General features: G+C 41.3%; 1 pseudogene; it reads right to left on the bottom strand.

The window, feature by feature from the left end:
* Window positions 1-2,115: 2,115 nt before the first annotated feature.
* LOC135700355 (G2/M phase-specific E3 ubiquitin-protein ligase-like) lies at window positions 2,116-10,380 on the bottom strand (annotated as a pseudogene).
* Window positions 10,381-11,368: the final 988 nt, after the last annotated feature.

The following is an 11,368-nucleotide window of genomic DNA, read 5'->3' as shown; positions in this document are numbered from 1 at the left end:
TTCAATTTCGGGATCACAAACTTGGCATCACTCATTGTTTATGTTTTTCTTTTTCACTTATTGTCCGAATTTCTTCGCTCTTCCGCGGTTTATTTCACGTCGCTCCAACAGCACAAAGTCCACAGGGAGCGGAAAATCACTGGCACTACAAACCACCTCGGCTCTCTCGGCCGGAACACTTTTCGCACTTTCTATTCCGTTCCGCGTCTGGGCCCATAACCTGACGGCGGATCAGGGACAACGGCAGCAGAAAAACCAGCGTATCGGATTCCGGGATAGGAAGTACGAAAAGAATGAACTCGCGGAAATACTTTCGGTAGAAAATTAACTTTATTAAACGAATAAAATAAACACGTTGTGTACGCGGCGATGGAAATGCTTGGAATGCAAAAAGTACAGTCAACACTCTTGTTGTTGTTTTGGCGCGATCGATAGGGCTGCGCGATAGAGCTGCGCGAGCGCAATAGGGCTGCGCTCGACTACCCACCGAGGGGTTCGCTGATGTGGAGCAGTGAAACAGTGCACGCTCAACAATTTTAGCAGCCCTCATCATAGCGCAGCTACCGTATCGGGGGTTGCCATACGAGTAACTAAAATAGCAGTCGGCTTCTCGGTGAGAAGCGCGCTACCAAATTTAGCAGCGCGATAGCAGCGCGGGAGAAAGGTTGCTATTCGTAGACTTATCAAAATGCTCACTACCGGTACGGACTACGGCGAGTAAATTGATAACCGCGATAGCAGCGACCGGTGTGGAGAAGAGTGACTAAACTAAAATGAGAGCGCTGTGCGCTGTTAAAATAGTCGCGCAAATGACAACGACCGTTACGGTTGCTCTAAGAACGTCGTGATAATGCAAGTGCTGGCTTGTTTCCTTTTGCCTCACCAATCACATTGATCACAGCACATACCGACAGTGAGCATGCATAAGGGCCTATACGCGATGATCGATTCTCTTTGTCGATTTTCTCTTTCGTTAATAACTCGCTAGATTGAACGTTTATCGGTGCATTTGCTGTTGCTTTTGATAGCCAATACAACCTGTTACTACCATTTACTACTCTGCATTGAACAAATTCTAGAAAATTGTTTCGCTTAGAAAATCAATGAAGAGATTATTATTATTATTTAGCTTTATTAAGGAGGCTTTCAGCCTTGGGCTGGTTCGCCTCCAAGATCAATGAAGAGAATCGATCATCGCGTATTCGCCCTTATGCATGCTCACTGTCGATACGATTCTCCGTCGGTTCGTGGTGCATTGTGCACAATGAGGTACAGAGAGAGGTGAAGCAGATCGTGAAATATTGTTGTATTAGTAAACCAAAAAATCAACGTAAACGCAAGTAGTGACGTCACTTATTGCTTGTATCGTACAGGGGTTTTACTCACACAACTTAACCGATTGCTTCACCTCTGTAATCCAGCTCATTGCATTGTGCATTCTTTGTGCCATACCACCAGTCCAAACACTAGCAGTTTTGGAAGGTTCTCCCTCAGTACCTGTAAGCAGCGTGATACCAGCTGACATTCACATGGGTAGAGAAATCCGGAACATTTTCTCACTTTTGAGCATCAACGTCAACCCGGTCTCGAATCGCATTTCCGCTTGAGGTGGCACCGTTGGCAGTAATCTACTGCGCCGTGGGAAAGACCTGCTTAGTACACTAGTGCTGGAAAATTCTGGAAGGTCGTCATTAAAATTAAATCAACTTTCTTTCGCTGAAACCACAAACGAAGTGACAGACGGAGCGGCTCGAAAACTTTGGTGACTAACCTGCTATTTCAATTTTTCAGTGTACCACATGGCAACACCACTACTACTGGATTGTACCACATGGCAACACTACTACTGGATTGTACTAGCATTTTCACCAAATGCATTAGAATGTTTTGGTTCTATCTCTTTCACTCTACTCAAAACTGAAATGCATAAAAAAAAATGACAAAATGATACACTCTTTGCACACTGTCAAAGAATCATTATACACAAAATCAACTTTGTTCAAATCAAAACAAAAAAACTAACCCAACTGGTGGATGATGGCACAAGCTTCCAAGAAAATTCTATTACAGTGAACCACATTATTTCAATGGATTTCTTCGCCAGTTAGTCGTCTGTCACTTCGTTTGTGCTGAAACGTACTCCGGATCAGACTCGCTGGTGGAACGTTTTCGTGGGACGGTTTTCGACCCGAAAAGCTTCAGTTTGAACTGCTTTCCAAAAGATTTCTGGGCAGGTGTCTTGGGACGCACGATCTCCTGTCCCACACGCAGAAAAAAATATTTTAAACGTAATAATATTTGACGTAAATGCAATAAGAATTTCATTTTGTTTTGGCTGCAAAAAGAAATCATTATTGTTTCAACAATCCAGCATTATTGTCCCTTAAAACCCATGGATTGTTAAATCAAAGAGAAAATCTTTTCGAATTTACAAGAGCTTTCATGGTTTTGACGTAAGCTGTCAAATTTGGCAGCTGGGTCAACAAGAAAAATATGTTTGTTTTTAAAAGAGATTTCTTGTTGATTCAATCAAATTTATTTTATGAAGGCTGACAATTCACGCAGTAGAAATAACAATATGTTTATTGATTCAAAAATAATGTCGATTTTTTTTTTGTGACAACAAACAGAATTGCAATTGAATTTTTGAGGCATAAAATCACTGATCACGCCTTCCTTCGGAAGGGAAGTAAAGCCGTTGGTCACCGGTTCATGAGTTGATGGGTCGATATGTAGGGTCCAGGTGTGGGAGGTGCATTCCTGGCGTCGGGAGCATTGGTACTCAGTACGGAAAACAAGATCGACGGAAAAAAATCAAGGAAAAAAAACTTAAAAATTGATTATATTTAACAACTGCAGCTTGAACTGCAGCTTACTTGCTTACCTCAAGTCTTAAGATTTTCGGAAATCTCGTACTTATTTCCCGAAATTCACAATTAAAAACAATACTTAATCAAATGAGAAAATTTTTGTTATTGTTTACATTTTTGTCCGGGTGAAAACGAGGGAATGGTTGGTAGTTATTTTTGTATTCATGGCCCAGGGAATGGACACAGCAAATAAATGCTAAATTAAAATTAACTATTGTTGGCTTAATAATAGAATATTGTTATTTTTACAATAGTTGCAATTGAAAAGTGGCTTATTAAAACAAAAAGAATCTTATGTTGAGTTTATTTGAATACAACAATAAAATGCAATATAATTTCAACCGGAATTGTTTGTTTAAATACAACTAAAGTTTTGTTTGGTTCAATGCAAACAATTTTCCGTTAGCGTGTTCGTGTCGGAGCGGATTACCTGTTTGATCGCGTGCAATTCTACCATCGATTTTCGGCGTGGCTTTTTGTTTAACTTCACACGATAGTTGAAATCGAACACGGTCTTGATCCGGCGGAGGATGCTTCGTCTTCATTCTCCGAAGTAGTCAACGATTTGATCTTTTCCGAGCTGAGCTTCTCGAGCCTTACGACCGGTTTGACTCGAAGCAATTTTTTGAAGGAAGTTCCTCGTGGCAGTGGAATCAACAATCAATACGAAACTAACGATTTTAAATTGGCTCACCACTTTAGTAGCCTATTGGTCCCAAGCAAACGATTAACGTACCCTATTCTAGTTGAAATTCTATTACTACACTATGTTTGTTTTGATTCGCTATGAAAGTTTGACAGATAACATCAGGGGTGTGAAGATTCATGCAGAACATGCAGGGGTGAGTGAAATAGCTTGGGACTGCTTGGGACCGTTGTTCTGGTACTGAGTGAGCCAAAAATAATAATGATTTTCTTCGGGACCCAGTGGTCTTAGAGTTACCTCTATGGTGGAATCTTCTTGACCAGCTCCTGCAGACTGATTTCTTTGCTTTTGGTCGTCAATGCAACTGACTCTGAATCATTCGATTCAATCTGACGTCTGCCCCTAGAACTCCCCTCTCTGCTATCGTTACCGGATTCCACCCATCTTGCTGCTTCCGCTCTTCGGGAAGCCTTGGCTAGCTTCAAAACCACTTCTGGCGTCTTTTGGACAATCGGACGACAAAAGGTGCAAACATAGTTTTTCGAGGGAACCTCCATGCACTGATCGTGGCGACAAGTCGAACCGCACGTTGCACACAGGATCAGATCCCAACGCTTGCAATCGTCGTAATCTCACCCATACCGACAGCGACACTCTTCAGCGTCACACTCCGAAGGACGTTCCAACTGATCGTTGAATGCATTCGGTTCCAGCTCCCACGAGGCATCCATCGAACAAATAAAATAAAATATTCAGTATTCAAATACCGATTCACTCACCTCCGCCGCTTCACTTAATTTTCCCGAATATAAATGCCACGCTGATGGATCTGCTGACTAAAGTCGTCCTTGTTGTTGCACAAAGGGCAATTGAAAAAGTACCTCGCCGATTGGACAAACTGTGCCACGTAGCTCCGATGGAACCAGCCATTCTGACAGCACGGGGCACGAATCGATTACAGCTTCCTGTACGGTCCCATATCATCGTAGCAAATCCCACAGGATTCGGTCTCGGAGTGTTTCACCTTATCCACCAGCGCTACGTGCTTATCGCACCACAACTGGAACGTATCCACGTAATGCGACAGGCACTCATTCTGCATCCCACAAAGCGTATGGAATGAACGGAAGCACTTCTTCGTGCAACACCAAACGTTTGCATACCGTTCCTTGCAGATGTAACACTTTTGTCCTCGGATACGAGCTTCCTCATTTCTGATGTCCTCCTCCATGAATCCGAAGATTCCCTCCTCGTCTTCAGGTAACAAGGTACACGTAGCAGGTATAATGACTAGTTTTGCCACGTCTAGTAGCCCGGTCCAGAATAGAACATCGTACCGCAATCATGCTCAAACGCGTGACATACAGCATCTTTAGCCGAAATAAATAATAAATTGAACAAAATTGGTTTCATCCGATCCTCCTTCATTCTCACCTTCAGCACGTCGATCGCCTCTTTGATTCTATCGATCTCGGCATGATTTTGGAGTAAATTTTCCTCCTTCAGATCACCCTCGTCGAGAGCTTTCGGTTCCTCTACGGAAGAGCAAATGCATACCGAGTATGGCCACCCGAAAAAAAAAATTATTATAATAAAATAACGAAATTACAATGAGTTTTACGGTTGAATTTCGGGCACATTATAAATTTATTGTTAAATTATTGGACGGGAGAAAAAATAAATTTCGTTTTTAAAGATACAATTTCCAATGAAAATTAATTTGATGAGATCCTTTTGGTTTGTTTTTTTCCGTCGATCTTGTTTTCCGTGCTGAGCACCAATGCTACCGACGTGCCAGAAAGGCAGCTTCCACACCTGGACCTGGAAGGCAGCTTCCACACCTATCGACCCATCAACTCATGAACCGGGGACCAACGGCTTTACTTCCCATCCGAAGGAAGGCGTGATCAGAGATGTTATGCCTCAGAACATCCCGGCGGCGCCAACTAGGATTGAACCCAGGCCTACTGGGCTGAGAAGTAATCACGCTTACCACTACACCACCGGCGCCGTTAATTTGATGAGATCAAATTTGTTCGAGAAAAATCAGTTTTTTATTGTTAAGATGCTTAAAATCCCCCTTTTTTACTGTACATTTCTCATATACCATGATTTTCGTTGTGATTTTATGGTAATCAACAAAAATCTCTATTCAAAATCATTGTATTCTTATTGGATTTTTTTACGGGCGGGTCCTGTTTGGCGTCCAACAACGATATCTTCGCGGTCGCGAATGACCATGGCATTGGTTAGGAGCACCGACTGATGAAATCTTTAGCAACAATTGCCGCCAAAAAGCGCGAGTCATTGATAGCTTAACATCGTTTACTTGTAAGCAAATGTTAACCCGATGTGTTTACCCCTAATCATTTTGGCCTAAGGTCTTTCATTATACCAAAGAAGTGCAGATAACAATGAACACAACATAGTGACATCGAGGGGGGCGACACATCTAAATCTCAAGTTTAGATGCTCAACAAATCTCACACCAGCGAATCAATCTTCGAAAAATCTTCTTTTATTTGGCGCATCTACTTGCATCGTGCAGCATCTTTTTGCAGGAAATCTTCAGAATCGTCATCAATCTTCTTTCTGTCTACTCAGCGTGCGCACAGCTAGTCACAGCAAAACACAATCTTTTCTGCATCGTAGATAGAGTCGTCCCCCTCGAGTGACATGCAGTTTCATACAGGCTCTCCCTTTCAATTTTCGTTAGAGAAAAAGAGATAACAGGCGGTGCCTCAATAGCTTCAACTACTTTAAGCTAGTACATATGAGTAGATAGTGTTGCCGTGAAGTACACTCGAAAATTTCAAATGCACGCAGAAAAAAATATTTTAAGCGTAATAATATTTGACGTAAATTTAATAAGAATTTCATTTTGTTTTGGCTGCAAAAAGAAATCATTATTATTTCAACAATCCAGTATCTTTGTTTCTAAAAACCCATGGATTGTTAAATCAAAAAGAAAATATTTTCGAATTTGGCAGCTGGGTCAACAAAAAAATATGTTTGTTTTTAAAAGAGATTTCTTGTTGATTCAATCAATTTATTTTATTTAGACTGACAATATACGCAGTAGAAATAAAAATATGTTTATTGATTCATTATTCAATAATTTGGGATTATATTTATGTTTTGTTTTCTATTTGTAACAAACAGAATAACAATTGAAACCTTTCTGAGGCATAAAATCTCTCCGGTTCATGAGTTGATGGGTCGATAAGTAGGGTCCAGGTGTGGGATCGGCCTTCCTGGCGTCGGGAGCATTGGTACTCAGTACTGAAAATAAGATCGACGGAAAAAATAAAGGATAAAAAAGAAAAACTGTTTATATTTTGCGACTGCAGCATACTTGCTTACCTCTATAGAGCTGAATCAAACGAGAATTTTTTGTTATTGTTTACATTTTTGTCCGGGTGGAAACGAGGGAATGGTTGGTAGTTATTTTTGCATTCATGGCCCGGGGAACAGACACAACAAATAAATGTTAAATTAAAATCAACTATTGTTGGCTTAATAAAAGAATATTGTTGTTTTTACAATAGTTGCAGTTGAAGAGTGGCTTATTAAAACAAAAAGAATCTTATTTTGAATTTATTTGAATAAATATTATCGAAACAATAAAATGCAATATAATTTCAACCGGAATTATTTCTTAAAAACAAATGAAATTTTTTTTGGTTCAATGCAAACAATTTTCTGTCCGTGTGTAAGTGCATCAAATCAATTCGAGCCGCTCCGTCTGTCACTTCGTTTGTGGTTCAACCTAGGCGAAGTACAACTTGATCTGAAGTAATATTTGATGTAAACATTGCTCAAATTGGTAGATATTATAATTTTTAGTATAAATATTAATGATATTAACTGTCAAGCGGAAAGCTTCAAAGTAAAAAAAAAATAACAGTGTAACTTTAACGCATACACTCAATGACGTTGCACTGTTGTTGTTTATGTTTACTGCAGCTTTCTGTTTGTCATAATTTTTGCCTAGATTTTCGTTTTCGATAGCTCTGATCGATTTCGACTTCGGCTTTTCATGAAAAAAGTAGAAGGGTCTGTGCCTAGGGGCACGAACGGAAGCTTGACGTAGGACCGCTAGTGGACGGAACAAATGTGAACATTTAGTTCTTTTAATTGATCAATCATCAATTGGCAAATCAAAGTTGGTACTCGTGGAGAATAGAAGAACTATGAGAGTGATGATGGTTTCAAAATTTTCCACGGAGAGGTATACAAGTGCAATCTTAAAATGTTTTTATTTTGAAAATGATGCATTTTATTTAAATCTGGTTAATGCTACGCTAGTAGAAAACTTAAGAACTACTTAATAGACATACAATATAGAAAAAAATAATTTCTTTTCAGATTTTTATGTGTAAACATAGATTTCAGGTTTTCTACAACTGTAGCAGCAACCAGATATAAATAAAATGCTCTATTTGCAAAATAAAAGCATTTTAAGATTGCACTCGTATACCTCCCCGTGGAAAATTTTGAAACCATCATCACTCTCATAGTTCTTCTATTCACCACGAGTGCCAACTTTGATTTGCCAATTATCTTAACTCTTTCCGTTTTTTATTTGTAAGCGTATCAAATTTGTAGTATTTATTTCAAAGAGAAAGTTGATGAAGAGAATCCAACGGAGTCAACTTGAGTATTTTCGATTCATCTACCCGACTTTAAAAGGTGTATTTAAATTTTTTTGTTATTTATGAGTTTTTAAGTTTTGTGCATTTTGAATTAAAGTGTATTCAATTTACCCCTCACAGGATTTCCTTCCGAAATATATGTAAAAAAGGAGGGACTTCGTAAGATTGAACTCGTGAGAGCTAATTTTCTCACAAATTTGATTTTATTGGCTTTTTGGTAACCCAAAGTGAATTAAAGGGTGTCCACGATGAAATTGCCACACACAAAATTGATTCGCAAAATTCGAGTTTTCATCCGATTGCCATCAAATTTTCAGGGATTGAGAAATAACTATTAAACTTCATTTTACCATTTTACTCGTATTTTATTTACAGTCCATACGCAAATGCCCGCACCTTGGCCTTAACCCCGGCCATAAGATTCTGCACAACCTGTGAATCAACCGTTTTTTGCATGTAAACCCATACTTTCTTGAGTTCCTCGACTGTCTTCACTACCTTAGGTCGTTTAAGAAGGTGCTGCTTCATAATCGCCCAGTACTTCTCGATGGGGCGGAGCACCGGAGTGTTGGGAGGGTTGAACATTTTCGGCACGAAATTGACCTTATTGTCCGCATACCACTTCAGCACGTCCTTGGAGTAGTGGCATGAGGCCAAATCCGGCCAGAAGATTGTTGGGACGTTGTGGGCCTTCAGGAGAGGAAGCAGCCGCTTCTGGAGGCACTCTTTTATGTACACCTGTCCGTTCATCGTGTCCTGGGTCACGAAAGGTGCACTCCGCTTCCCGCACGTGCAGATGGCTTGCCAAACCAGGAATTTCTTCGGCAATTTGGACATCTTCTGAGTGCGGACATGCTCCGGAACGCTGAACTTATCCTTAGCCGTGAAAAACAGGTTGCCGGGGATCTGTTTGAAGTCGGCCTTCACATATGTTTCGTCGTCCATGATGCAGCATTCAACTTTCGTCAGCATGTTGAGGTACAACTTCCTGGCACGGGTTTTGGCGGACTTGTTCTGCTTCTCGTCGCGATTAGGGGCCTTTTGTACCTTGAACGTTCGAAGCCCAGCCTTAGTTTTGGCCTTCTGGACAAAACTTCGGCTTAGGTGCAGCTTCTTAGCCACATCCCTAACGGAGGCGTTCGGATTTCGGTTGAAGGCCCCAACTACGCGGTTGTGATTTTTGGTGTTGTATGGAATACTTTTTCCTTCACTTCTGGGCTTCCGATCGGTGGTCAACCGTTCCTCGAACCGCTTAATCACTCGCGACACCGTGGAATTAGCGATTCCCAACGTTTTAGCGATGGAACGATGCGAGAGATCCTTGTTCTCGTGATGAATGCGCAAGATTTTATCACGCACGAGCTGTTCTTTCGACTCCATTTCCGCGAGTTTTGATCACAGGACTTTGAAACTTGCAGGATGTAAATAATGCACTATGAACTAAATCCACCCAAATTTTCATTAAATTCTACCCAACGGTTAAAAAGTTAGAGCAATTTCATAGTGTGGCAATTTCATCGTGGACACCCTTTATTCCCACTTCTCTCAAATTATATATGGATTTTTAACACTTCCTACCAGCGTGTTCTGGAAAATGGTCGGACGATGATTAATCTCACCAATACATTCGGGCCTACAATTCCACACCTTCTATAGATACCAGGTTGAGCCTTGATAGCTAGCTGCTTGCGGCAACTGATGACCTTGACAAATGTCCAAATAAAACTCTTAACAAATTTATGGTTAAATCTAACAACCTTAAATTGAAAAAATCATCATTCGATCACATCCCTACCACCTTTCAAATCCCAACAAGAAAGTTAATCAAAAACACCTTTTTAATTCATTTGGTGACCCTGAAAAGGGCCGTTTTTTTGTCTGAGCCGATGATGCTAATTTATCCTCCTAAACCGTACAGAGTGCGTCCCTGTCGCTTCAGAGCGTAAACGACATCCATTGCGGTGACGGTCTTCCTCTTAGCGTGTTCTGTGTAAGTAACAGCGTCTCGAATAACGTTCTCCAAAAACACCTTCAACACGCCTCTGGTTTCCTCATAAATAAGCCCGGAAATTCGCTTGACTCCACCACGACGAGCCAGACGGCGGATGGCAGGTTTAGTGATGCCTTGAATGTTATCACGCAGCACTTTTCGATGACGCTTGGCTCCTCCTTTGCCGAGTTCTTTTCCTCCCTTGCCGCGTCCAGTCATTGTGTATGATGGTAGATGTGTCGTCGGTGAAGGTTGAAACGAGAGTGAACAAAAATTTCAAATTTCGGCTTTTTTAAACCCACTCGAGGGTTAAATTCTTCTTGTTAGTTGTTGTGTTCTTGTTCTTTCATCGTTTCTGATTGGTTGAAAACAGCAAACGCATGTTATAAAACAGAATGGAAGTCGTTTTTATTTTTTATTCTACAGTTTGCTTTCATCGACTCCACATCGTACCCATTAAAATTGGCTCGCAAGCAGACCGCTCGCAAGTCCACTGGAGGAAAGGCTCCTCGCAAGCAGAAGGCAACGAAGGCCGCTCGCAAAAGCGCTCCAGCCACCGGAGGAGTAAAGAAGCCTCATCGCTACCGGCCAGGCCTCGTCGCCCTTCGTGAGATCCGTCGTTATCAGAAATTGACCGAACTGCTGATCCGCAAGTTGCCTTTCTAGCGTCTGGTGCGTGAAATTGCCCAGGACTTCAAGACCGATCTGCGCTTCCAGAGCTCAGCTGTTATGGCTCTACAGGAAGCTAGTGAGGCTTATCTGGTCGGTCTGTTCGAAGATACCAACCTGCGTGTCCTCCACGCCAAGCGTGCCACAAACATCGTATCCGTGGTGAACGCGCTTAATTTCCCCGTCGAAAATCTACAAAACCGGCTCTTTTCAGGGCCAAAACAAAGATTCCATAAGAGAGTTATTTAAGTGAACTTTTAAAATTCAGATTTAGATCGGCTAAGTTTGTTCTGTGGATTCTATGCAATCAGTAACGAAGCAAAACTATTCCGTGTACGAGTTAAAAAACATGCTCTCAAAAATGTACGTTCATGCGTTCGCTTTCTGACGCGGGGTTGATTTCGAGATTTTGAAAACACACATACAGCCTGGACGGGCTAGCAAATCATCGCGGACTGGCACTGGCTCACCATACACGGTACGGTACATGGATCGAGCCAGAGACGATGTTTAATAAGAGACGCGAAGACTGAAGCCA

This window comes from Ochlerotatus camptorhynchus, unplaced genomic scaffold, assembly GCF_037179485.1.
Source record: "Ochlerotatus camptorhynchus isolate MF236.1 unplaced genomic scaffold, CSIRO-AGI_Acam_v1.1 ptg000134l, whole genome shotgun sequence".
In the NCBI taxonomy this organism is placed as follows: Eukaryota; Metazoa; Arthropoda; class Insecta; order Diptera; family Culicidae; genus Ochlerotatus; species Ochlerotatus camptorhynchus.
This window is presented reverse-complemented; position numbering and strand designations above follow the sequence as displayed.